Source organism: Corvus kubaryi, unplaced genomic scaffold (assembly GCF_017639235.1).
Source record: "Corvus kubaryi isolate FWS band 111438036 unplaced genomic scaffold, C.kubaryi_AGA036_p1.0 132, whole genome shotgun sequence".
In the NCBI taxonomy this organism is placed as follows: Eukaryota; Metazoa; Chordata; class Aves; order Passeriformes; family Corvidae; genus Corvus; species Corvus kubaryi.
In genome coordinates, this window is record NW_024580666.1 from 7469621 (window position 1) to 7497616 (window position 27996).

General features: G+C 40.5%; 1 long non-coding RNA gene across 2 annotated transcripts in view; it reads left to right on the forward strand.

Annotated features, from left to right (window-relative positions):
* Window positions 1–9852: 9852 nt before the first annotated feature.
* LOC121666253 overlaps window positions 9853–27996 on the forward strand; it is a 51100-nt gene continuing 32956 nt past the window's right edge. For both annotated transcript variants that reach the window (XR_006016633.1, XR_006016634.1), the window contains exon 1: window positions 9853–10099. This is a non-coding gene — a long non-coding RNA (uncharacterized LOC121666253). The remainder of the gene's footprint in view (window positions 10100–27996) is intronic.

Here is a 27996-nt window from a genome sequence, read left to right on the forward strand (position 1 = left end):
TTATCTCCCCCCCTGCTATGTACTACTTTGGCCACGGAGCCAACAGACTGTACAGGAGGTGCTTTCCCCAGATCATTTCCCATATATGAGGACTCAAAATCATGTCATGAGAGATGTGTATTTACTGTTTTTGGTCAATAACTAGTTTTTTTTTCCCAAGCCATGAAGGGCTTGCTGTCCTAATCCAGCTAAAGGTACCATCTGAGCTGGCCCAGCCATTACAAATCCCCACCTGGCTAAGACATTTGATATTGTGCATGAATTCTGCTAATTTACCTCCCAGAATTTGAGAGAGGTGTGTCAGTAGTTCAAGCCTGATTTGTGATTCCAGCCCAGCTTGGAAAACCATTGAAATCAAACCCTCCTGTAAGGTAGAGGGGACAGAACTCTCCCCCAGATACTTGCAGAGGAAAGCACGCAGTTGCCTGCAGGTTTATGGTGTGGGGGTGTGTGTGTGTGTGTGTGAGAAAAAGCATAAAACTTAACCTAGGAACCATCAGGCCAGGTGTTTTACTCAGTGTTATGGGTTTCAGGGTATTGGCAAGCTGTGATGCTCTTAATGGGCGTCCCAGGTTTCCTGCTGGGACAGAGAAATGGGGCACTTAGATATTAGCAAAGAGCATTCAGATACATGTGTGAAGGAAAAATATTGAAATTGTGAGGGCTTGGGCTTGTTTATACATTTGGGAGCAATGAACAGTTTATTCCGGGTACTTTGATGTGCAGGAGGGGTTCTGCCTTAGCCCTCTTGTTCCAGTGGAAACCTTGATGCCTGCCTTGTCCTTGCTCAGATCCTTCCCAAAACAGAGAGGAGTGAACACAGCCTGAGATGTGCACCATATACCGAGCTCCTGCTTGTTTCTGGTGAATATGAGGAAGAGTTCAAGAGAAGGATTTCCAACCCCTTTGCTTTCTTTTCCTCTATAGAGGAGCAAGGCTAGTAAGCCTACCTATGAGAAAGACTTCATGTGTTACAGCAAGCTGGCTGAAGGAAGTTGACAGTTCATTGGTATACAGGAAGAGGTCAATTTCCTGCTTTATAAACCTATCAGAATAAAGCTATAGAAGTAATAAAATAGTAAACCTCCACCTATTTAGTTTCTTGGACACTCCATCATAAGAGAAGTGAGGGAGAAAGTAAAAAAATCATCAGTATGCTAGTGCATACAGATTGGATTACTTCTCCAGAAAAGAAAGAAAAAAGTCAGTCTGTGAGTATCTTTTGCAGGTAAGGAGGAAAATCACATAACTTCTAGCTGTTAGATTCACAAATATCCACCCAGCCCACCTTCCTTTACTGGAGAGGCCAACAACTTTCTGGATCATTGTGCTTCACAGATCTTAGGAGACTATTAAAGAAAGGATCTAGTATAGAATCTAGGACTTACTAAAACCTGCCTTTGTGCAGCCTGGAGAAGAATCTGTGCATAATATCTGCCTTGTTCTTATTTGGTTTCCTATTATCAGTCAGAATTATTTTTCACCTGTTTTTGAGTACCCTGTTATGGGAAAATTATTCTGAAAAGTCATGACAACTAACAGCAGCTATAGCCAATTTTGCTTGAGTAGCTTTGAGCTGATTCAGATTGTGGTGGTAAGGAAGAGGACAATACTTTTTCACCAGCCCCACACCCAGTTTACAGATCTCTAATTTACGCTCTTTGGGAGTGTTGTAGCACGCACAGCTAGGGTGTTTCCAAAGAGCTTGGGAAGGCAGGCAGGAAGCATCTCGCCTTCTTCACCCCATGCCACTGGAAAGAGCCAGCAGATGCAGCCAGGGTGTGGACAGGGGAGCTGCATTAGTCAGTGGCTCTGGGCTTCTGTTGCTCAAGAAAAAGTGCTTCACCTGGAGAAAAAGGACTTTCAGTTCAGGAGATGCAGACAAAAGGAAAGGCGATGCCCTCATGACTCCTTGGTGTACAGTCACTCTGTGATATTGCTGAATATTCAGGTCTGTGACGGTGACAATATGCTGTGCAAGATGGGATCAATAAGAGGATGGGACTTGTAGGAATCTTCTCTTGGTCAACACACTTGTTGGACTATGGAGATCAGGATGGGATTGGGAAGGAGAGGCAAGGTAGCACAGGAAAGTAGCACAGAAGATATGGCAAGACTGGAATGGTAATGTGAGACTTGGACATTTGAGTGGTTAGCACTGCCTTGGGCTGATGCTGTCTGTTGCCAGAGGATGTTGCCTTTTGTAACAAAACATAAAAAGACATCTTTTACTTGGACTGTGCAAGGTGGATCCAGGATATCTACTGACAGTTCAGGCCTCCACGGAATTCAAATGCTTAAGTACAGGAATGTAAAAAGAAATGCAAAAAATTTTGGCCCAAAAAACCTGCCCAAAAGGGAGAGAATTTCTTATATAAAAGAGATGGGTGGCTTAGCAGTGAATGTAGGCTGGATATTGGTAGTCCTCAGAGATGACTCCAGAGCTACTCTGCCATGTTCCTCTGCTCTGGCAGATAAAACACATACAGAAGGGTATGGATAATTAGGCTCCTCAATGAGAGAGGAGAGAACTGGAATGAAGTTTAGAGATGGGATGAAGGTACTGCAGTCAGTCAGAATCTGGGATATAAGCTGCACTTTGCCAGAATGTCTGGTCAAGAAGGTCCTTAGAGGTTTAGCCACAAAATGAGGGACTATAAACTGCAGAGCAGATTCTGGAATAGCAGATGAGATAAGGTTTAAGCAATGTAAGACAAGCAGGTCAGGATTAGGAGAAAGAAAATTAGCAAAGGTCAAATCAGAAGTCTGTGAAGAAGGGTCAGGAGCTAAGTAGGGAATTACAAGTGAGGTTCAAAGGCCAAAGCAAAGATTGAGGACACAAGGAGAACTGTATGCTGAAAGCATGCATATACCCCATAGCAGAGTCTACCTGTACTGGATTAACTAGGACAAGAAACTCTGATTTTGTGCTGCATCTCAAATACTTACTTGGACCCATCTTGGAGGCTGCACTTGTCTTTCTTCAAAGAAAGGAGTTTTACTTATCACAGACAGGATCCTCGGAGAGTCTCCTTTTTCTAGACTCTATGAAGATAACTAGCTTTCAAAAGAGAAAGAATTGAGACACATGGTGGTAGTTCTTTCTTCTTGTTTGAGGCAAATATTCAAAATAATTTCCAGCATCCAAACCTTTCTAATTTAGACCTTTCAAGTCACGCAAGTCTGACTGCAGGAATTTCTGACTGACTTCTGTGGTCTATGTGCCATAGGCTGTGATCACAAGATGCTTTGGAGGATGTCACACCTTGTGGCACCTACAAGGGCTCCTTACCTGTTGCTGTTGGCTATTCTACTTAGTATTCTCTTTTCTCTGAGTCAAAAACTGGCAAGCTGAGAGAAGAGAGTAAAGTCATTGCCATTTTTCTTGGCCTCAACAGGCTACAGACCCATATTATCAACTGCAATAAAACGATGCTGGAAAGGAATTGAATATTTTGGTGCAGAGTACTTGAATGAGCTTCAAAATCTTGTGTGTTCCAGCTGAAAGATCAACATAATTTTGGTTTTAAAATGCTGACTCTGCTCTGGACGGCTGCTGCTGTTATGACTTCATTAGTGTGGCACAGATTCTTGTCTCCCTCGCCCTGGCTTTACTCTGAAGTAGCTCTGTCAGCTCACTGGAGATATATCTGACTTAACTCAAGTTGAGAAGAGAATCAGGCCACAAATGTCATCTGCCTAACTCTTTCAGACAGGAAGGAACTTCTGGTTTGGATCTCTTTGGGTTAAGAGGAAAAAAAAAATAAAGAAAAGAAAAGGCTTTAAAACCTCAAAACCAAACATAACCTTTCCTTCCCCTCAGCAGCAGGTTTTGCTTATAGAGTGATAGTATATGACTCTATTTAGCATGCTGGAGCTGCCCCACAATGAGACACTACGTTTTCTATTTTTCCTTCTGGGAAGCAGCCGGCTCCCCAGCAGTGACGTGTGGACACAGCTCGGTTTGCTGCTGGAGCAGGAAGCAGTGGGTTTGCAGAGCTGACGCACTTTGGCTGCCTCTGCCACCTTCCATCCTCTGATGGCACAGATGCAGTTCATCCAGACAGATATGACCTAGAAGGATGTTTATGCACTAAAACAATGAAGTATTTGTTTCAGGCAGCTCTGATGACACTAAAATTATATCACTAGAAAAGCATCTTTTCTGATGATAATTGCAGCCTACTGCTAGATCTAGATTTTGACAGAAATTTTTTAGTTTTACTGCATACATGACCCAATGTGGGTGGAGTGCACAACATCAAGCTAAAGCAGAGATGATGAGAATAACAAAACATTGACATGGCCTGAGTAAAGTCCCAATGGAGATCAGTGGCAGACCTGGGAGTTTGTTCTGGGTTTTCTAAGTCACAGAACCTGAGGTCTCCTTTGTACATGAAACCATGGTTACAGGGTTGTGGTGGGTTGTCCCTGGCTGGATGTCACTCTGTGTCACCCAAGCCATTCAATCACTCCCCTCCTCAGTAGGACAGGGGAGAAAAAATGTAACAGAAGGCTCACTCGTCAAGTTAAAGACAGGGAGAAATCACTCAGAGAACTGACATGGGCAAAACACACTTGACTTGGGTAAATTAGTTATTTATTGATAGTCAAATCAGAGTAGGGTGATAAGAAATAAACCCAAATCCTAAAATACCTTTCCCCTACCCCTCCCTTTTTTCCAGGCTTAACTTTACTCATGAATTCTCTACCTCTGTCCTGCCAGCAGCACAGGGAGATGGGGAATGGGTGTTGCAGCCAGTTCATCACATGTTGTCTGTGCTGCTCTTTCCTCCTCAAGGGGAGGACTCCTTACGGTCTTGCCCTGCTGCAGTGTGGGGTCCCTCCCAAGGGACACAGTTCTCCACCAAATTCTCATAGGTTCTTGCATGGACTGCAGTTCTTCACAAACTGCTCCAGTGTGGGTCTCTCTCACAGGGTGCAAACCTTCAGGAACAGATTGCACCAGTGTGGGTCCTCTGTGGTGTCACAAGTCCTGACAGAAAACCTGCTCTAGCACAGGCTTTTCATGAGGTCACAGGCTCCTTCAGGCATCCACCTGGTCCAGTGTGGGGTCCTCCAGGATCTGCAGGTGGATCTCTGCTCCATCACGGACCTGTGCCTGCAGGGAGAAAACTGTGGTCTTCACTGTGGGCTGCAGCAGAACCAGTGCCTGGAGCACCTCCTGCCCCTCTTTCTTCACAAACCTTGGTGTCTGCAGTGTTGTTGATCTGACATAAATTCTTGCTTCTCTCTCTGGCTGCAATTTGCTCTTGTGTCGTAGCTTTTCCCCTTTTTAAATACATTTTCCCAGAGGCTCTACCACTGCTGCTCAACCTTGGCCACCAAAACCTTGCCACGCAAACCCAATACAAGCATACAGGTCCGGTATTTTGCCAGAGAAAAACTGATTGGAAATTTCTTCTCCAGTGCAAGCTCTTTGCTTGTGAGTACAGCTGAAGATATTGATACAGAATTCTGTGTGACAACCTCATACGAAGCCTATTGGACTCTAGGATTTTTGATTCCTTACATGGGGCAGAAGAAGACCTTTTGAACTTGTCTACTACTTGTCTTGCCCGGACAGTGATGTGAGTAGATTTTTAGTATAAACAGTGGTTTATTTGTATTAACTCTTTATGACCAACTAATGGCAGATTACTAATTGTAGATACCAACCAATTATCTTAAGGAAAAATATTACCCCTGTAACTTTTCTCTCATTGATCTAGGAGAATTTGACATTCCTAATCTTCTTAAGATGGTACGAGGCCCAAGGTCACTCCTAGACTTCTGTCTGATGAGTGGGAGTTGTTGTCTGGATGTTGTTTTTTATTCAGTAGTTTGGTTAAAACCAACATATGGCATTGTCTACACATTGTCAGAGGCTTTGGAAATAGAGGCATCTACGGACCAGTTAGCGTAGTACTTGGCAGACTGTGCTGTAGGCTGTAGCTCATGCAAGCCAGCACTGTACTACACAAAACAATAGGCTGAATTCATCAAAGTGATAGCGGGGTCAAAAGGGTAGAGTTGCCAAGGCATAACTCACTGTAGTTAAAGGTAATTTTAGTTTTATTTCCTTTTTGATTAACGTTTAAACTTTGATTAAGATTTTTCCAGGGGAGAACAATAGATCTGTGGGATAGATGTTTAAGTTCAGCTGATAGTGCAGAACAATTAAAAATAAAAAGTCCCCCTAAACCTCTCAGGAGAACTTTTTCCAAGAGAAGTCCTTCACGTCAAAGCTAAACAGGCTTTGTTCCCTCTGACCTCTGTTGTTCTGTGAATGAGGGCTGTCCGTAAATAACACTAACATGTTGCCCATCTGTTAGGCACAGCTAAAGGAAATTTAAAGACAATACTACCAGAACTCCCAAAGATACCATCTAACCCCATAAATAATTTATTTTTACAGCTCAGATCAAAGAGCTCATGGATACTGGACTCATTCCGTCATGGCGTGCCCTTTGGAAGAAACTACCATAGTCATGTGATTGTTTTTCCACTACCCTCTGAAAAAGTCCTCAGGCTCGGAAGTTCCCTTTGCTCTGACTCCCTCTCCTGTCACCTTGCTTATGTTTCATATCACTCATGCTGTGGCTGCTCAAGCCATCCCCTGTAGATTAGAAAGGATTTTTACTTTCCCTGGATGGTGCTGAGATCTCCTGTTGCCCCGAAGAGAGTGTTGGGTAACAGGATGAATGGTGGACTGTCAGAAACACCTTGAACTTGAAGAAGGAATTTTTCACCCCAAAGTGTGAGGCTATAGGAAAATGTTGGTGCCATTCATACTTTTAAAGAAAAGAAGGATTAGGCTCTCTTTGTGAACCATGCCATGGCCCAGGGGTTGAGCTCTGGTGTAGTGGATTAGATGTGGTATCACAGCATTATCACACAAGGGAGACTAGCACCTGTTGCAATGCTTTTAAAGCAGGCCAGAGCATGCAGGGTTATGTGTCATGCTGGGTTATGAGTTTGGTGTGTCAAGCCACAAAAAGTGGAGAAAAGGCTGCATGGAGGGGCAGACAAGTGTCAGCTGAGACATACGCATGATGGTCCAAGGGAGGTGAGCAACCAGGATATTGGCTTTTCAGTGCTGACTGTAACCTCTGTGGCTGCTCTGTATCTATGGACAACCTAGAGTTCACAACCAGATGCAGAATAATGCAGAGAAGCCAGACAAAATCAGTCTTCTTATTTCTAGTGATAAGGTCACTATTGATTTTTCTCATGAAATAAGGCATATTGCTTCATCTATATGGCAGCCATGGATAATGGCTGTCATACTGCCCCCAAGGAATATTCTTTGGAAACTGGTCCTTTAAAATTGGCAGAGCAAAACACCTTCTATTCTAACATACTAATTTTGAGATTTGATTTTCCTTGCAGGCTGGTAAGTGTTCTTAAGTTCTTTTTGTTCCTTCTTTTACTTTGAAGTGTTGCTGAGGAAGCTTGATGACTTTAATCTACTGCCTGTGATAACATTGATAAAAATAATCTCTGTAGCAGTCTGGAGTCCTCTGAGAAGCAGACTGCATGCACATCTCGGACAGCTTACAAAGCTCTGACAGTAGGAGAGCATGGCCACGGCCAGAGATGTGTGGTAAAACAAGCTGTGTTTCTTGTAGCCTGTTAAAACAGGAGGGGCTGGGGAGAATGGTCACAGTCTGATTACTTTTGCAGCTACTTAAGCTTCCCTGTTCTTAGCCACTTTTCCTTCCCTGGAGGCTGAGGTTCTGATTTGCTGTACTGGGCAAATCTGTTTTGAATTGCCATTCAGTGTATGTCTGAGCAGTGAGAGGAACAGTAGGGCTGCTTGTAGTACAGATCAACATACATTGTTAGCTCTCAAGATGCCAGGAATGGGACCACTTATTTTTGAGAAACCTCTGATATACCCTCTTCTAAGTCCTAATTATTTACACATACACAGGAAAAGAGACTTTTCTTAACTTTATTTACTGAAGACAGTAGCTAACTATCTAAAGATCTCATTACTTTAACATACTTATTGCTTTAATTAACCTTCTTTAATTTATTTACTGTGTTGGATGCATATCTTTCAAGAGGACAAAAGGCAATATGAGTAATTATAGAGTAGCAACATCTGCATTGAATGATTCTTCTTGCTTAATAGAGAGCATTGAAAGTGAAATAAAAGATTAATACTATCATGATATACCTGAATGTAACTGGCATAGCTTTTGCAGCCTATTAATAAACTTTAATTAGGTCATAATAAAACAAAATAACAGATAAAAGAAAGTTGGTTTATACGTTTAATTTAATTGCTCATCCTGGTTAAAAGCGTTTAGACAGTTATGGTGTGAGAAACAAAGTGTTTTGAGAAATACCCCTTCCTGCCTTGGCAAACTCCAAGAATATTATAGCAAAATATTTCCAAAAAGGGAGCTGAATTCATATCTTGTGATAGAAGTTGCTTTATTTGCTAATGATACGCAATAAGAGACAAAAAGCACCATGTAATAGCACAAAGTTATTTCAATGAGTGTGACTGAGGAGAAAATCAGATGGACTCAACTTACTTGAGTGAATGACAGATAAAATTCAAAGAAAGCTAGAAAGTAACATGCTTTTGGAAGAAACATCTGGAACTCTGAATTACCCTATCAGAGGAACCCACAGAAAAAGATCTTAAACAAAAGCCAACCAGCAGACATACGGGAGATCTCCAGAATGGGAGAAGATCATCTCAGTTACTTGCTGTAGGTCTCGTGTCTCTCTCCCTGAATCACCTCGACATGGTTGGAAACCGAACTGCACCCTGAGAGTTTGACTGTGACCCAGTATGGCATTTTTTATATCCTGAAAGTCGGTATTTGAATGGTGTGAAAGCTTTGCGTTCAGCACATAAAACCCCCCCGCCAGAATCAAACTCACTAGTCAAATGCCTAAGAAATAGGATGCCAAACAATTGAATGCTCTGATATTTTCGCAGTGATGTGGCCTCATCAAAAATACTGTTCTCAGTTTAGTCAGCCAGTCTTGAGACCAGTTTTAGAGTTTGTTCCAGAAAGGAGATAAATGCCTCAGGAAATGCTGAAATGGCCAGTCTTGAAGACAAGGCTGTGGACTAGCTGGGGTGATTCCTCTGACACAGTGGTGCATTTCCTTTGTCTCTAGCATGTTAAGTATTTAGGCAATGCCTGTTTCATTTCCTGAACTTGCATTCATCTTGTTTAAAGATGCACTTAACTGATGTTTAATAAAATATCATGGATACTCTTGAATTTAATGAGTTGCCATGTCAGATTTCATTTAAATCCTTTGATTTTTGTCTTACATTTATAGCCTAAAGCTCTGTGTTTCATTTTTACCAGAATTATTGCTCTAGCTATTGGCCCTGGATTCCCTGTATTTACATACCTGCGAAATAAAGATTGAGCCAAACTAAATTAAAACTTAATAATAATAAAACCCCCTCAGAAAACGAAAACAACAACTGAGCCCCATACTTCACCTCCTCAGAAATCCTAAACCACAACTCATCAGCAAAAAGTACCTTTTTTGCTTTATTACTCAAGGCAAGTTTATGTATTTTGGGCTTGAAATGAATGGGCCCTTCTTAAATACAACATCTGTGTATTTTAAAGCAAGCTAAGCCTTTCTGTGGGGATTATGCTAAATTGACACCCACAGAGATTACAGACTCCTCTTTTCATGTGGAGAGGATGTCATCCCACGTGTTTGTTTTTGTATGTGAGCATAACCCATGCTCCTGCAGTTCCTAAAATAGGTGGTTTTCTGGGGTTGGTTGAAGGATAATGTAGCCTGTGTTGCTGGAACTCCAGGTCTTCTGGTATTTTCATGCATGCCTCTGCACCTAAGCAGCCATGGATCTTTGTGTGTGTTATGTGCCAGACCTATCTGCGGCCCAGTTATCATGATCTGTGGTTGCAGGTATCCCTTAGTTACATCCACATGTGAGCCGGAGCCATACTCTGACTTGATGATCCTTGTGGGACCCTTCCAACCCAGAATATTTTATGACTCTATATAAAGATCAAGCACAGTGCTATGTTACCTTACCAGAACCCATGAAGCCTTTTGATAAGACAGAGCAAAACAGAAGGAGGTATGTGCTGCCCTTGCTGCTAAAGGATTTGTCATGGAACAAAATGTTTCTTTTCTCTGTATGACTGACATTCACTTTTTTAAAACTGTTTCTGTTTGAAAAGAATTTTTGCAACAAATTGTAAGTTTTAAAAAACGCTTGAGGTGATTAATTTTTTTCACTAGGAAAAATTTTGAGATATGTTCTGAGGTTTCAAATTTGCAGGGCTGAAAAGCTTGTGGTTCTGACCCTTTAATTATGCTTTGGTTTTGTTTGGTATTGTCCCTGTTTTGCAGGTCTGTATACACAGGTATGTAAACAGAGTGGTCATCAGACAGATGGGCAGGAACTCCAGTGTTCACCATCTGAAGTCCCAGTCTCCAAGACCACTCTCTATTTTATGTTACACAGTGTTACCTGAAAAACAGAAGCAGGCATTGGATATAGCTGTGATGAAGATGAGCAATTCACATAAGAGAGTCTTTTGGAGACTAAGTTTTGGCATTTCCAATGCTCATATTTGCCTTTTTCTTAAATTATACCTGGACCTTCTACTAAATTAATTTATAATGAGGAAGTTGCTTACAAGCTTGTTGCTGATTTAAAGTAATGACTTTGTGAGTGTATTTTTGGTCCTTTGTAGGATGCCTTTTAAGTACTGCCTGACAGGCAAACAGCTACTGCAACCATATTCTTAAGAAGCAGATGCTCAGGTGTGCTCTGGTCAGGTAGAAGCAGCCTGTGATATAATTGGTGCATGTAGCTATACATGCCACATTCATTGTAAGATGTATTACCTTCTCTTTTCTTTATTGTTGATGTAATCTCTTGAGAAAAAAGGTCTGCTGGCTTTATTAATCTCCTGGCTAAATCAAGAGCCATGTTAAAATTGTAATCAAGTGTTTCCCCACCACCAGACTCTGTTTAACTAAGTAGCTCATGGGACAGGTTTATTCCCCTTTTATAGTGAGTTCAAGTGAGACAAAGGATTTGTGTGGCCAAGGACGAAGTGGAAAAGGCCAAGCTAGTCTTCTATTATTGTGCCCCTCTTGAAACCAAAACCCCAAATGGTATATAAAATATTTCCCTTCTTGAATTCAGTAATTCACAAAGTTATTTCCCCAGTTTTCCTTTACCTCAGCACAGGGCATTTTACTTTTAAAGTAGAAAATGTTATTTGTATACTTCTGTGCTTTCCCTCCCTTTTGTTTAATGTTTTTTCCAGGGATTACAGAGTAAGCAAACTCTACAAAAGTAGTTTGAGAAAGTTTAAAGTGCATTAAACTCCCCCTCATTTATGAAGGAGAGGTGATTGAAGTGAAACATAGATATGTCTGGGGCTTACTCTTTCAGGGCTGATAATGAGATTCAAAACATGGGTAAGTTAATGCTCCTTAATTAGGCACCTGTTATGTTCCATTGTGATCAGTGCTTTATGGGACAAAAATGCCAAGTGGCAGTGACATTTTGTACAATTTTGAAAAGAACATTTCTGCTCACCCTTTGTATAAGAAATACAATGAGGCTGGCTTTAGTTTGCTAGTAGATATTTTAAAATCAGTTTGGGAAAAGTTATTCCATGAGGTAAAGATTCTGTTTGAAGTCGAAGCTGTTCATCTGAAGAAACATCCATCACAAGACAAGAAAAGAATGATTTCTTTGTGACTGGGAAATCAATGAGACATCTGTTTTAATGTACAGGCCAGAAATAATGCAGTGAGTTCAAAAGGGAATAAAAAAGAAGGCTGCTTTTTGTCTCTTCTCTCCAGAGTCTATATATGGCATTCAGCACAGTATTTTGTGTTAGCAGGACTTCTTAAGTTTGTGTCCTTAACTAAGTGGTTGAGGTAGACCTTTTGAGGACACTGATGTTTAGGGTTATATGAGCTACTGGGGATTTGTGTTTACTGACCTCATAAAAGAGCTCTATTTGGGCCTTGATTTTGTCCCTGTTTCCCAGACACAGATTGCTCAAACAGCTGATCCTGCCCCGTTCTCTGTGGGAAGCAGGAGCTGGAGGCTGTACAGTCTCTGGGATGCTTGGCAGGAGGTCGAAGCACCGACTCACGGTGGGCTTGCTCTTCCTGGAAATACTGTGCCTGGGCTGCAGGGTCCCCATTTGGAGGGGCAGTGGACACATGCAGACATCACTGCATGAGGTTTGATTGTGTCCATTTGTCCTGCTTGCTTCCTTTCTCTCTTCTGGAGCCCTCTCAAAATTTGTTGGGTCCCTGTCTCCTGTCTTTCAAGTGCGTATGCAATGAATTTAGTTTTTCCCTTGCAGGGTCTTCCTTGCACTCTTTTTGGCTTTCCTGAACAGTAATGGTGTGGGAAGCAGCCAAAAAAGGGTTACAACCACTATACGTCTGCTTACACTGGAAGGACCCTCCCCACAAAATCTAGATACCCTGAATGAGACCTAACCCCTTACTTGTAAGGATTTTTGAGGACGAGAAGAAACTCAACATTGAGGACTCAATTACCCCAAGGCACATGGTTTTGGTAGTGTTTTATAGTTCCTTGGTGTGTACATACTGTGTAAGATACAAGACCAAGAGGAACCCCCAGGCATTAGGTAATGGGCTTGTTAGAGCTCCACTGGTATCTGTAGTGTGGGGTCTCCTTATAGCAAAATTGGGCTCGCAGATGCCTTTTTCCAAAGGGAGGAGAGAATAGCAAGAGGATATGCGGCTCTGGCAATGTTTGAAATCTGAGATCAATGGTCACCCTGGAAACAGCATGTTGAAAGTCTGAAAAACCTCCTGGCAGTGCGTGGGTGGAGTAAAAAAAGTCCTTGGGTTTGTGTGTGCAATTCCAACAAGTTGTGCTCGGCAGGAGGGAAAACAGCTACTGAGGGGACACACGCACACGTTCCCTGGGGAGCCATCTTATCACCCCTGCACACAGAAAGCTGCTAAAAATGATGATGTTTAGGACATGCCTTCCCTTGGGAAGTGTCAGTGAAATGAATGCATTTTTGTTTCTGTCAGCACAGTCCCATGGAAAAGAGTCTGTGGAGAGATGCACAGAACAATAAAACAAATAGTCAAAGGTGGGAGAGCTGTGCCCTACCAAAGGCAGAAAAAAAGCCGTGCTGCTCCCACTGAAGAAGATGTTTGCATTGCAAGTCCAGCCAGGCTGGTGACAGACCAGGGTCCCAAACCTCCTCAGTCCCTGATGTCATATATGGAGGAATGATGCAATCTGATGTTTATGGATTGCCTGTTGAAGCAGACCCATGGGAGTCTCCCCATGAGCAGGAGTGGCACGGCCATGCCTCACGTACACACAGCTCAATGGCCTGACTTCTGCTCCCACAGGACAGCTGGTGGTGACACTTCCCTGCTGCACTGTTCAGCCTCCAGTGAGATGGAGTTCAGTGGTTTCCCGAGCTAGCAATGAGTATCTTGACATCGGACAGCTCATAAAAAACTTTTCTTCTATGATTTGGTCTAATTACGTCTTTTAACAATGTGAACTTTGACATCCACAATGCTTTCTGACTATGGTTCCCCATTTTAAGCATATAATGCTTTAAAATACACCCTTCCTTTATGTACTTTGTACCACCTGGCAATTCCTTTCGATGCTTTTGCTTCCTATATAATTTGGTATAATGAAGTCTTTGCTCATATCCTCCTTCTCACTCACTAGGTGAAGAGTCCTAGTCTTTTAAATCAATTTTTTCACAGAAGTTGCTTCATGATTTTTGTCATCCTTCTTGTCTTTTTGTGGGCCTTTTCTAGCTATGTTATATCCATTTTGTGATGGTGGGTTGAAAACTATATTCAGTATGCAGCAGGTAGGTGCACATAGACTAATGCAATTGTTTTGATGTCTACTCCTTACCTGACAAATTCTGGCATTTGACTTGCTTTTTTGATGGTTATGGGGCAGTCAGGTAAATGGAATTACCTAGTGTGATCCTAAAATCTTGTCTCTAAGGGGCAATAGTGAGGTTTAAGTTAGGATTTGTTTAATACATACACATTTATTTACACTGAACTTCATTTGCCATTCTGCCTTTGGTGAGATACTTCCTGGAAATCCAAAATTATCAGATCAATTTGATCTCCTCTGGTCCACACTTGTTGAATCCTTCCAGGAGCTGCATCAGCATAGTGATCTGACTTCCATCTACAAAAGCTGCATGGAGTCTTCTCAGCACATTGTGTTTATTTCTGTGCTCCCATAATTATATAATTTAGAATAATTTTTACCAATTTACATGTGGTGCTGTGCAAAGGAAGTTCCCCAGTATTAAAATGTAGTGACTTTCCTTTCCAGGACTGGTTACAGGAAGCCCTGTGGATGACAGGGAAATCACACTATTCAAAGGAACCTGCTGAATTTCCATGTGTGTAAAGAAAATCACATTTTTTCCACTTTTTAGTCTTCACTCACCATTGCTATTAGATGGGGTGTGGGTGGACCCTACCATAATTTTCCTATTTTTGTTGTATTGACGAGCAGCCTTGCTGGAGCAGGCACTGAAGATTGGAGTCCTGTGTGTGTTACTTGTGAATACATTCCATGAAGTTTTTCTACTCTTTAGCCTTTAATGGAAGTAAATACTGGAAATGAGACCAGTGTGGAAATATTAGCTGAAAAATGCAAGAATTGAGGGGAGATTTAAGTCTTGCAGAACAAACTTGCAATTTCTAGTGTTCACTGGGTTGTTTCCTGCAGGGACTCAATAAAGAAATAGAAAAAAAATACCCCTCTGGAAAATTAAAACCAGTTACTGTTTCTTGTTTCACTGTTTCCATACCCTGTCATGATTAAAAAGTAGCATCTTGCCTTGATTTGCCATCTTTTTGGAAAAAAAAAGTTTAACCAAAGAATTTTCCCAGACTTGTGGACTCCCTTAAAACATAATTTTTATTTGGCTTTGCTTTTTCCATGGACCTGGATAAAATATAGACTTCACTAAGAAGAGTCTGTTTATTTGGTACCTCAGAGACTTCTTTGACATGTGTGAAAATGTCCTCTGTGCCAAGGATGCACAAGCCTATGTGGAGATGAAATAAACAGGGAAAAAAAAGTAATCTGAGTGCTTTAAACCAGTGAGAAAGAATGATGTGCACAGGAACATTAGCACTGAGTTTGATATATCAGCTTGTGCTCTGAACATTACAGAATAGGTGCAATGCAATTTATTTTCCTGCTATTTGTTCTTTATTGCTTGGTGAATCTGTCAGCTAGGAAAGATAGAATAAATCTGATACTAAATTTAAAATGCATGGAAAACACTCACTTTCACACTTTGTGGAAATATATATATATATCTATATATATAGATATATATATATATAGATATATATCTATATATATATATCAAGACTTTCTTTTATTTATGCATAAACTAATCCCACTGAATTCCAAGTACCTCATGTGAGTAAAGAGAGAGATATATACATATACACATTTGCAAAATTCAGACTTAAGGGCTAACTTTGTTCTGTGGAACCTAATATTTTCATGTATGTGCTGTTTGTGTTGTTCCTTTTTGTTTAACAAATCATAATCTATTATTTATATTCTGTGAGAGACTATATTTGCATTCCCCCACAGCACATTTTATTGACTGTGGTGATTGTTTTAAGGAAAGCATTATATTCCCTTATTTTTCTACGGAATTTGGCTTAGCTGGAGCATCTGGTTTCAAGTGAAGTGTTTTCCTACCTACTTTTCCATCTGAGCTGACCAAGGTGTAAAAAAGTTAGAAGCTGGGTTCAATCATACAATGGGTCAAAACCTCGAATAAGGCAAAAGTTGTGACTTTTGACCATGGAGTCCTTTGTTTAAGCCTTAGTTGGCAAAATGTATCTGAAAACCTATGATCTGAGGTGAATCCGAAGTAGTTTTGAGCACAGGTCTGGGTGACTTTGATTAGATGTCTGTAACTATCTCTAGGCCAGCAGATTTTGATCCCTGCTCAAAATAGAGGTGATTTATCTATATCTAATTCAAACATGGTACTTCTGCATGCACTTTGTTTTATTTGAGAATGAAAACCCTCGTGGGTAAAAGTAAAGGTAAACTTTACATCAACTTTTCTCAGGGTTTCTTGGCAGAGACCTCAGAAAGAAATTCTTTCTATGGAAATGTTCTCACCTGCCTCCCTAAGTTACAGGGTTAATAGGATGTGTGAGCTCTGTGGAGAGTACGAGATCTTCATATTTGCTTATGGAGGTTTTCACCAGGATTGTGGTGGCATCCTTTTTTTTTTATAAAGTTAGAACTCTTTATTCAATAGGAAAGTTTTACAGAACTAAGCAGCAGTTAAACTACTGGGATTCCGCTGAAACTTTTTTTGCATTCAAATTTAGAAAAAAGCTGGAAAAACCCCCCACTCTAACTGTAGAAACAAACAAAGGCATGAAAACAACTTACAGTAAAATTCACTTTCTGGATTAACTTTCTAGGCTTTTAGAATCATTAAGCATCCTTTACAGTAAGAAAAAGTCAATTTTCTGATATAATCTATGTGAGGGTATGCAGCTTCTTCATTTTGAAACCTGAATGTTTTGGTTGAACACCTACAGAAACAGAATCACAGAATGCTGGTGTGGGAAGCGCCCTTTAAAGATCATCCAGTCCAACCTCCTTGCTGTGGGTACAAACATCTTTCATTCGATCAGGTTGTTCAAGGTTGCTTCTTGAACACTTCCAGGGTGGGGCATCCACACTTCTCTGAGCTATGAGTTCCAGGGTCTCAACACCCTCATAATAAAGAATTTCTTCCTTACACTGAATGTAAATCTACCTTCTGGTTTAAAACCATTTCCCCTTGTCCTGTCATTACAGATCCTCTCCATCTTTCTTGAAAGGCTACAATAGTTGGTTCCTCTCTACTCATATCCAAACTTTCCATGTTGTTTACAATCTTTCCTTCTCTGGCAGTAGCTGTGATGCCTTTTCCTGGTCTTAAAATCAAGTCATACACGGTTAGAAGGGGAAAAGGGATTTTACCTTGGTATTTATTTTAAGGATCTTTAGATGCACACAACCAGGTCAAATGCACCGAAATGCACACCACCATGCCCCCCAAAAGATCAGGTATAACATTATAGGTTTTACTAATTAGCATATCTAGCAAAAATTCCCCAATGAGAGGCTGCAATGAGCCCCCCTCCCCAAGGAGCCTTCCCCTGGATGGTTCTATCTTCGTTTATAGAATGTGTTCTGGAGAGGACCTTGGTGTCTGGGGCACACTGATCCCTAGCTATGAAGCTTCTAAAATGTTTAGTCTCTTAGCTTGACAAACAAGTCCAAGAATGTAGGCAAAAAGCACTAAGAATACAGAAGTTGTAAAAAAGGTATAACAGGGGTATAAAATAAAAGGCAAAAAATCTTCATGGCATCAGCTGTTTTCCCTTCTCCAGACTTTGCTGTCAGAAGTGCTCCGTACACAATGGGGTGTGGTGCCATGTGCTCCACAAACAGCACAAAAGCAACAAAGTGTGTTGCCCTCCACTAATTGTCCTCTCTGTTGGATGCCAGCATGTGCACATAACATCATAGCACCTTCCAAGTTCTCAGATGATCCCTGGTATAGAGGTCCGTTTTCAACCCATGTGTTTATTTGTAGGAGTGGAGTCTCCTAAGGAGCTTGATAGTAATTCCTTCTGGCCTTTGTTTTATAGAAAAACACTTGCAACAAATGAACTTTTACTCTTGGAAAGCATATGTTTTGCCATCTTCAGTCTATCCTATTCTTGCACTGCACACTCGTGTGACTCTATAGGGGAGATGTCTTTTAGTCAGTGGAAAATAGTATTAATAAATGAATGATCTATAAATAAACAAATGGGGACTGCCTAAAGAGGAGTGAAGCTGTTTAAATTAGTACATCACCAGAGTAGCAGAATTGTTTCTGGGAATAACCCCCTATTACAAAACACTTAACTTTTTCCACATTTCAACTTCTGGGTACAATAGCCCTTTAACACAAATTTTAGTCCAAAATACAGCGTGAACTCATGTGGCTTCATCTAAAGTGCTGTGGAATTATATTGCTTCATGGTTTTTCTTTTTGTAAATTGTTATTTCTTACCATGTGGGCACTATAGAATGCATTTCAAATTTATTTATTCGAACTGAAATAAAAAAGTGGAAAATTCCTCCCAGCAGAGACTAGCACTGGGGCTTCACAGAGAAAGTCTTGATCATGTTGAATTAATGTCTTGTGGATTTTAAAAAAAATTAATTCAGGTGGCTGACCTAGTATGTATGTTATTCTGGCTGAAGTTAGTCACTTTGAAAGATTACTGATTATATAGTCGAGCCTGCAGGTCTTAAGAAAAATTCTTGGCATGAAATGCAGAAAAACAACTTTATAGATTACATGTCTCCCTTATACATACTGTACCACATAAAAAAAAAATCAATTCTGTACCTATTAATTTGGCCTGAGGTAGACCTCAGTTTGGCAGCTTACCCCATCTAATTTGCCAGCTTTATAACATGCTGGGTTTAGTTACATTCTCAGTGGTGAGGATGACTATTTTTTAGGAGGAATAGAAAGGTACTGGACTAGAATAGACTTTCTATGTCTGCTGCCTCTTGTAATCAATTATTAGCAAGTTTGGGATTATGGTCAGGGTACTGTTTATCTCTTTTAGAAAAATATTTCTAATTTACAGCTAGGATGTATTCGTGATTATTTATACCTTTTGCTGTTATGCTGATCTTGTCTGGCAGTGTAAGTACCTTTTATCAGGATCTGCATTTGGTGTTCCCTGCTGTTTCTTACAGATAACGTTATATCTGCTTTCAGCCTCCTTTTTGCAGGGTGTATAAGTCAAATTGGTTTAGCTTAATCCGTTTTAGGAATCCACACCTGTTACAGTTTGTGTTTTCATGCATGACTGGGTCCGAATGATATTACAGAGGTGGTTTCATTAAAGTGTTTTATAATGAAATCTGTATTCCTGCGGAGTAGGAAAATAATTTTGTCTCCGTATATATCAGGACCACATTTTTCTTTTACAGTGACATCATAGGCACGGTTCTTGCTCTTCCTGTTACTGATTGACTCATTGTTTTTTCTGCTCCTCATCAAACTAGTGAAACCCCAGACTATGACAAAAAATCTTAGGGATTTCTAGCTTACTGACCTTATGCTTGGCACTGCTGAAAGCTGACTGATTTCCAGAGCTCCATGCCTCGAGGTCATCTGGTTCTTCTCAATGTCCAGACAGAGAAAAACTGAGAAATTCCTTCCCTGTGCCCTGTCCCCCCACCTCAAAAAATGTTATTACCTTCAGGGGTGGATATCCATGGACCTGCCCTTTCTGCCAGTGGCAGCTTCCAGCAGCACGCTGGGACACACATTAAATACGTGCATTGCAGGTGGTGCACAAGTCAGTTTTTAGGTTACCCACCCTATGGCACCCTGTTCTCTTGATTCTGATTATGAGTCAGGGGCATGAGCAAAAAATACATAGGTTCCTGAAGAGCTCCAAGGAAACCTCCCCCCTCAGACCAATTGTTTTGATGTCAGCACATCCTTCCCCGTAGTTACTTTTTTACCATCTTACAATTGTTGAATTCAATTCCCATTTTCTACGTCATAGTCTTTTCCCATATGACACTGTAGAAAGAACTTTAATGAAGTCCAGATATAGGAAAACTGGTCCATTTCTCTCGTCTGGAAACCTATTATTCTGAAAAGTTCAACTTTTGGTAAACCCATCTTACTTTATACCCCCAGTTTTACTCTTTCTTTCCTGGGTTTAATGTCTGTGTTGACTTCAAAGAGTATTTTAAAACTGTGGATGAAGATCTGCAGTTCAATGGCTTTTAATTTTAAAAATTACTATTTCTCTTTTCTTATAGACAAAGTTTTCTGTCAGGTATTTGCCAAAAAAGTAGATTTAGTATGTCTTGTTTTGAATTAGATGGCAAATAGATCGAAATGGCAAAATAACCACAGAATCTCAAAGCAGAATAATACTTCCCCAGTACAGAAACCACGAACAGACAAGTGAATTCTGGTCTTAGGAAGGGACTTGGAGAGCCTCACAACATTGACTATTCCTATAATAATCCATATGCAGACATACACTTATTAAATTGAGGCCTAACAACAATCTAATTCTGTGCAAACCTTATATGATAAACAAAACAAAGAGTGAGTAGGCAGACATTGTTTGCAGAGCCTGGGAGATGACATCCTTCAGCAAACTTCCTGCTGATATCAATGAAGTTGAGTTTGACACAAGTCAGAAAGCACTCATCAACCCTGGGGAATTGTTATATGTGTAGTCAGGAGATTTGTGTGTCGTCTTGTATGTTCCTTTAATATTCCCACCCTCTTTGAACCCATTAGCCTGTTTCAACCAAACTTGGAAAGGCAGTAGTAATCAGAAAGCTTTTACAGCTCTTAAGGTTTAAACAGATGGAGGAGAGAGAAATATTAACGTTGACACTTAGAGAGAGGCCAGAGTAAGCACTGGTACCATAGGCAAAGATGTCTTAAATCCCCAGCACTGGGAAGAGTTTCAAGAGGACCTTGAATCCAGACAAGGAGGAATCAAAAAGGGAGCTCATGTGTCATTAGCCTAGTTTAAAACTGTTGACAGGACCTGACTTTTGCTTTTAGCTTTGGGCATTCCCTGTCCTGTACAGATACCTCCTGTCAAGTGACCATGTTTGAGAAAGACCCTATTCAGAGTCATGGGATTGCAGGTTTTTGCACAGTAAGTGTCTCAAGTTTCTCTGGTATGGCTGAGAGCAACAGCTCAGATGATAGCTGAGCTATGACTGAGAAACCAAAAAGATCCTCTTATGGCTTTCAAATCTGTCTTTGACATGGTCCAGATGATTCAACTGGTTAACTTAATTCTGCTGTTTTTCCATGTGCAGCTATGCACTAGACCACTTGTCTCACAGATAAAATCATGAATATCTTCATCTTTATCAGCTGCCAAGTTTTCCTCCATGCTTGAGTGGTCATACTCACAACAGAATATGAGGTCAAATTTTCTGATTTTCACTGCTTCATGACTAGAATATGCAAGACATTTAGAAAAAAAAAAGTGCTTTTCTTCATTGTAATCTAGACATAGGATTTTTCTTTTCTTATTCTTCCCAAGATGGATAGATTTTCCATGTCTGTTGTCTCTGTCAATGGCACTTATTATTGAGCATTTAATATCTTCTTTTCCTACCTAGCATGTCATAATCCATGTTATCAGACATTTGTCAGGAGGGTTGGTTAGCTACCCATAAGCTTCCCATAAGCTTCTTATCTTTCTCCTCATTCATTTTTCTTCATTCGTGTTTTGCTTAAATTTTTCCTTACTGTAGTCAAAAACTCTGTAATGACTGTGATTTGTGGCTGAGAGATCTCTGCCATTACTTTTGAATGAGTAAGTCTGTAGAACTGTAGTTCTGATTGGAGGGAGGAAAGTAAAGGAGTGATTGGGTTAACCAAGGAGATGCTTGGAGAATGGGTTTAGAGAAATGGCCTGAGGAAATGGGATTGAGTTCATTAATTTCAAGTTCAGTACAGTAGTATCTGCTATTATAAATCTGGGGTAGTACAGTTAAGCAAGAGCTACACAAACAGAAAAAGAACAACTGTTCTTGCTGAAAAGTATCTAAGGATTGTTTTGTGTCACGATTTGAATAGAAAGTTGTGATTGCCATGTTTTTTTTTTTTTAAAAGATGTACTTTGATTTGTAAACTAGTTTTTGCCTGCAAGATGTGTGAAGAAAGTTCCTGCTCTGTTCCAAAATGATTGGGATTCAGCTGGAGTACAGTGTCTGGCTTGGGGCACTTCAACTAAACAAAAATGTCAGGGGTTCAGAAAAATAGAAACAAAATTTTAAAATGGCTGAACTAAGAGAAATACTGTAATATAGGAACCAAAAAGAAAGTTCAAACACTGGGCTTACTTAGCTTGAGAGGAGCTGGGATTGCAGTTTCCAAGTGTTTAAGTGACTAGTGCCATAGAAAAAGGAGTAACTCTTTCGCCAGGTCTCTGGTGAATAAGGGTGATTTTCAAAGGTTTTAAAACTGCAGCAAAAAGGTGCAGGGCAGGTTCTAGAAAAAAATTCTAGCAGAAAGGACAGTGAAGTACTAGAATTAATTGGCTAGGGAGCACTAGGCTGAAGTCTGGAGCAAGAATAGCTCAGACAAACATCAGTAAGGAATGACAGCGCAAGGGTCTTGGGGGCAGAAGGTGAACTTGATTATCTCCTGAGGTCCCTTTTGGGACTGTTTTCTCAGTCATTGTGGTTCTCCTGTCTTATAAATCATTACTAGCTCTTAATATAGCCCTCTGTAACTGTACTGATGCTTCTATTGCTGGAGTTAAATGGGTATCTTAAGAAGACAGCTGGTTTAGTTAAATATGCCTCCAATTCTAGCTTAAAAGTTGTTGGAGTTCACAGAAAGAGTATAATCTTGACAAACATGATATGGGCTGAGTACAAAATGCATTTTGATGCTGAAGCACGTAAGAGTTGTGTGGCATATTCCGACTGATCTGCACATGACATACAGTGCTTGTGGTTTAGTTACAGACCAGGACATTGTTCTTGCCTATTTGATCATCTGAAGAAAGAGCCAGGGAATACCATTTCCGGTCTCTCCAGCAAACAGCATTTGAGAGGTCTCAAAACTTTGATTGCTGATTGATGTGTTAAGAGAGTTGACCGAAGAAACCTCTAATATTTGCCTTTTAGTGAGGGACTCTGACTAGCTCAACATTCAGTATCAACAGTCGGGAAAAAAACATTGTTCCTTCTCTAGATATGAGGATATTGCAAAAGCCAGCACAATCTTGCTTTGACCTTAACATACAAAGGAATTATCTCTTTCTGTTCTGTCTCAATTAGATATGCATTTAGAGAAACAGTGCTGTATTAATCTTCCTTATTTTAAGTCATCAGGCATAATTGCTTATATAGCTGCTGTCTGCTGAGGATGTGGCTACAAATCTACATTTATTAACAGAATCGATAAATGATGTAGAACAGCTACACAACTGTAGTACTATTCCTACAAGGCAGCAAGATCAGATTTTAATACCTTAAAATGCTCTGCTCTTGCTGCATTAGATTTCCAGTGGCTGTAGATATTTTCTCCCTGTGGTGAGAATTGCCATTGTCCTATGTGCAAGCAGAAGTCTCTGGGCTTGAGTCAGCCCTAACTTGCCCTGGTGCAGGGCAAACTGATTTCGGGTCACAAAATGAAGTTGAAAGGGGATAGACAGAACAACACTGCATGCTTGTGAATATGAGTAACTTTTCACAGCTCACGTGCCATTTCACAGTGTACAGTTTTTGGGAGTGAGTGTTAGTGGATGGCTTGTTTATATGGATTTTAGTGAAAAGCACTTTTTACAGCAGCGTCACTACAAACTCTGGAGGAACCTTGTCTGTAGCAATCAGCCTGACCCAATAGTGGGCTGCCAGATAGCGGTAGACCACTTTCACAAAGCTGGCTAGTAGAAGAACGAGCCTTTCCATATTTCTGTTTGCTGCCCATGCACTAATACACATTATTTCTCTTCTAGCCCCATAAAGATTTTTTTTCACTCCTGAGTGATTTCTGTGCTGAGGGCAGCACTTCTGTGAATTATTTGCTTCCTGTTGCGCTCTCTTCTTTACATCTCATGACAGATTCAGTCAGTAAATCCTTTGATCCCCTTTCACCTTCATTTTTAGTGATATGTCTACCAAGACTTTCTAAGGCTCTTTTCTTCCATGGTAAAAAAGACCACGACTCTTTCTCTACTAGAGTCATTCATAGGGCTGAAACAGTCTTCACATGGAGCAGGTACACCTGGAGAGACATGCTGGGAAATACCTAATGCCATCAGGTGGATTTCCAGTGGTGACTTGGGCTGTTGGGCTCCACAGTGGGAGAAAGGTCCAACATGCACTTATAACACACTTATAACACTTACACAACATGCACTTATAACACTTATAACCTTATAGTAGGTTTGGCAAGGACTTGGCTGGGTTTAGGTGGGGACACTGTCCCTTCTCGCTGTCTCCATGGGCTGGAAAGGTGTCAAACAAACTGTTGATTATCTGAGTTCCGTCCAAGATGGAGGTGCTTGCAGCGTGGATTAGTTTCATTGCAAGGTCCTAAAACCTGGATGCTAGTGGGAAAGGATTAGTGATGTTCTGAGCTGGGGGTTAGGGTAGCAGGTAGAAGCAGAGTGAAATTTGGGGCTGAGGAAGAGTGGTTTCTAGACAAAAGTGTATGAAACTAACAGCTAACTTAAGAGCAAAACCAAAGTTAAAGGCTCTAAAGAGAAATTCAAGCAAGCTGGTAAGGGTGGTTTTAACAGTACTTAGGGCTTTAACAAACCTGTTAAGTTTGGTACAAAGTAGCAGCCGAAATGCTTTACAGCCAGATGTTCAGGATTAGTGAGAGAGTCCTTGGGCTAAAGGGAGGGATGAGTTTGTGCATTCTACCAGGTTTTAGTAAGATAGAAAGTAAATTTGGAGCCTTAGAAAACCATGAGGGGTCACAGGATAGGTGGCTCCTTGAGGAGTTTATTGTTTTTTCAGAACAGGCGCGTATTGGTTTTGAGATGTGATGTAAAGAGAAGCCTAAAGCTGACTTAGCTGACTTAGACATATGTAGGTAGGGCTGGGAGACACAGAGAAGACAAATGTGTCTGGCAAATACATGTGAAGGGTGCTTATTTGCCTGTAAAATGGGTGGGTTGATTGTTATTGCAGCACTGCTTTAGGGGAAAAAACTACATTGCTTTCACATTATTCTTTGAAATCTGCTACTGCCCCCTTGCTCTTCACTCTGACCTTCTTGCTTGTGAGAATCACTGAATGACCTTCTCCCCACAGCAAGCGCATGTTCCAAGGCCACAAGGCTCCTTGTGACTTAACAGTGCTCTGCTTGTCCTGACATGTATTTAGCTCTCCCACAGTCCAAGAAAAGAATTAAACATCCATCTTAGCTCTCCCAAAGGGTCAGCCTCCATTTTCTCCATTTCCTCACACTTCAAGCATCCTTTGCTCATCATGCCTTGCAAGAGGAACAAATCTGTCAGTCTGCAGCTCTTCCATTACCTTGGATGTATAATAATGAGAAGGTTCCTCAGTGAGAGGCTGAATGGTGCTTGAAGCGAATCTCTACCACAGGGTCCATGTTGCATCCCTGATTTGTGTGCTGCCATTTGCTTCTCCCTGCCTACTCTGCTATATTTATTCTGTGTTTTGGTTCTCTTTTTACAAACCTGGGCTCTTTCATCTGGGAAATAACTCTTATCCTGTGGTTGGAGATGCATTTTCCTGCTAATATTCTTCTTCAGTGGGATGCACAATTGTCATTTTTGTATAATAATGCTTCCGTGGCAGCATTGGTTAAAAGGAGAGGAAAATTTGCTATCAATCACATGGAAGGTGGACTGGGATTGTTTATTTAAAATCTGCTGTTGGGATCCTTGGATATCTGCCTGTTCTTATTCTCTGACACAACCACGAAGATGTTTGAAATCCTCTTTTCCTAACAGGAACTAAACTGTCAGTATGTAAGGAACCACAAGTTATTATCCAGTGTCACAGTGGGAGCAGCTGAGTCATAAGTGTTCCTGAAAATCTCATCCTGTTGGGAGAATGCATTGCAAAATGTGGGTAACAAGTGCAATGGCGTTTCCCATGGGATGGACCTCTTGAGGATGGAGATCCATTTAAGCTGTGTTATGTTCCTATTAGCTATCAAACCCACCTTTTTTATGCAATACTGCACATGCTTCTTCTCATAATCCTAATTCTATGGGTAGAGTTTCTTGGGAATGTTCTCTTGCAAGCACTTGGGCAGAGAAAGAAGAACTTGGCTCCGTGACTGGGCAGCCTCGCTCCCCTCCTTGACAAATTTGCACTCGATTCATATTCCCAAGCCTTCAATCATCATCAGGCCTTGATCCTCTGTCTCTGCAGGGAGAGGCAGGCTGTGCATTCAGTGATTATTTTGAAGATGAATGTGTTGGGTAGTTTTGATTACTAATTTGCTATTTTGAGTCCGCGTTGTGCTTTGATGGCTCTTATGGGATTTTTCTCTTACAGTAAGGGACAAAGATCTAAGGGGTGTCTATTTAGTTTTTCTCATGCCATAACAATACAAAATGTCATCTTGACCTAAGTAGATACACATGTCACCAGCCACATGGCAGTGAACTAAATCAAACAGTACCCTTCATAAAAATACTTGAATATTTAAGTGGACTTAAGGGAAGAGAAGCAATAAATGAAATACTTTTGGAATATGAAACTAGTCTGCTATTGCTTCATACTCAGTTTAAAAGCAAAACCATCTTAAAATGTCTCCTCTTAATTTTTTAATGCTTATTTTTAAGATCAGTACAATTAAGAGATCTCCATTTTCAGGCCAGTGTATATGTAACAGGTTTATAGCAAAAGGGCAATTACATGTATCTTAAATCCAAATATTTTTCTGATTAATTCAATTGATTTTTTCTTAGACTTCTTAATCTGAATATGATATCTCATTCTGAATTCAATGAATGTGACCATTTCCTTCTCCTGCTGTAAAGTATTATTGGTTTCTACTTGGCTCTGTTCTCATCTAGACCATAAGCTTGCAGAGGTGGGAACTCTTCATTGTTCTGCATTTAAGGTATTATCATGCTACTAAACTAAATACATTTTAGCTTGTTCCTTATTAAAATGATCCGTATTAAAGGTGGTGATTCGTTCTAACACTGTATATTTACATGGAAAACACTTCCTTTAAAGTTAGGTCCTTTCACTCCCGAGTTTGAAAGTACTGTTATATGCAATACTTGTGCACTAGAAAACATGTCTGGTGTAAAAACTGAGCCTGTGGTTTTCCTTAATAGAATCAAGATAATTTGAAATCTTGAAGTTATACATGAACTAGTATGCTTGCTGAGGAGGTGCCAAGGACACCACTTGGGAGACATTCGTTGGCTGTAAGGGTTTCAGTATCCAGTATCCCCCAAATGGGGATCTGGTGCTGCAGTTGCCTTGTGCCTGAGGTCCATCTTACAACTCTGAGTAGCCTAGCTGAAGCTAGCACACTACTTAGGTTGTCAGTGCTAGGAGGATGACTCTCTGATGGCCCCAATCCTTTCAACACTTCTGCATGAGCTGAATTGTGATTATTGATGAGTTTACAATGAAGCGCGTATGTAGGAGCTGGCAGGATTTGGTGTTCCTCATTTGTTGCTACTAGGAGAGATTTCTTAATACATCTATTGTATTTTAATTTAAGAATATTTTTGTTTCAGTAATCAAGACATACTACAATCAGTAAACATTTTCTGGGATTAGGACAGTACATGTTAGCAGAAACCAATATGCCTACAAGAGCTGGTTCCATTTCTTTTCCTATAACCAGCAGATATTTTAAAAACCCTCATTGTGTTTCAACTCAAGCTGGTGAACCAGGATGAACATAAGAGATAGAGCAATTGCAAATCCCATGAGCTGTACTTACTATCCCACTATAATGCAAATAATTCCTGAAAACAGCTCTTGGACCATCTCGATGTGGTTTGAGTAGCTTTGGTGTGTTTCCTTTTTTTACCTAATACTTGCTAACTTCTAGTTTAAGTACAGAAACACCCTGTTTTATTTTGGATTCTGACAAAGTTTAAATTTAGAGGCATTCATGTTTCAGCCTCTTTAGAATGAATGGGAGAGTCTAAGCTGTTGTTTCTCTGTGTCACTTTTTATTTTGACAGAGGTAGCTACATGCTATTTCCCCAATTCTTTACCTTGCAAAGCCAGGTGATCCTCTACCAGATGAAGGCCTGTACCTTTACGTGGCACCCACTCTGTGGAAACATTGACAAACCCATAGCTGAGAAATCTCTTGAATTCATGTTTTGTTTCAAAAGCAGCCCTGTGACTTTTACAAATGGCAATGCTAGGCAGAATTC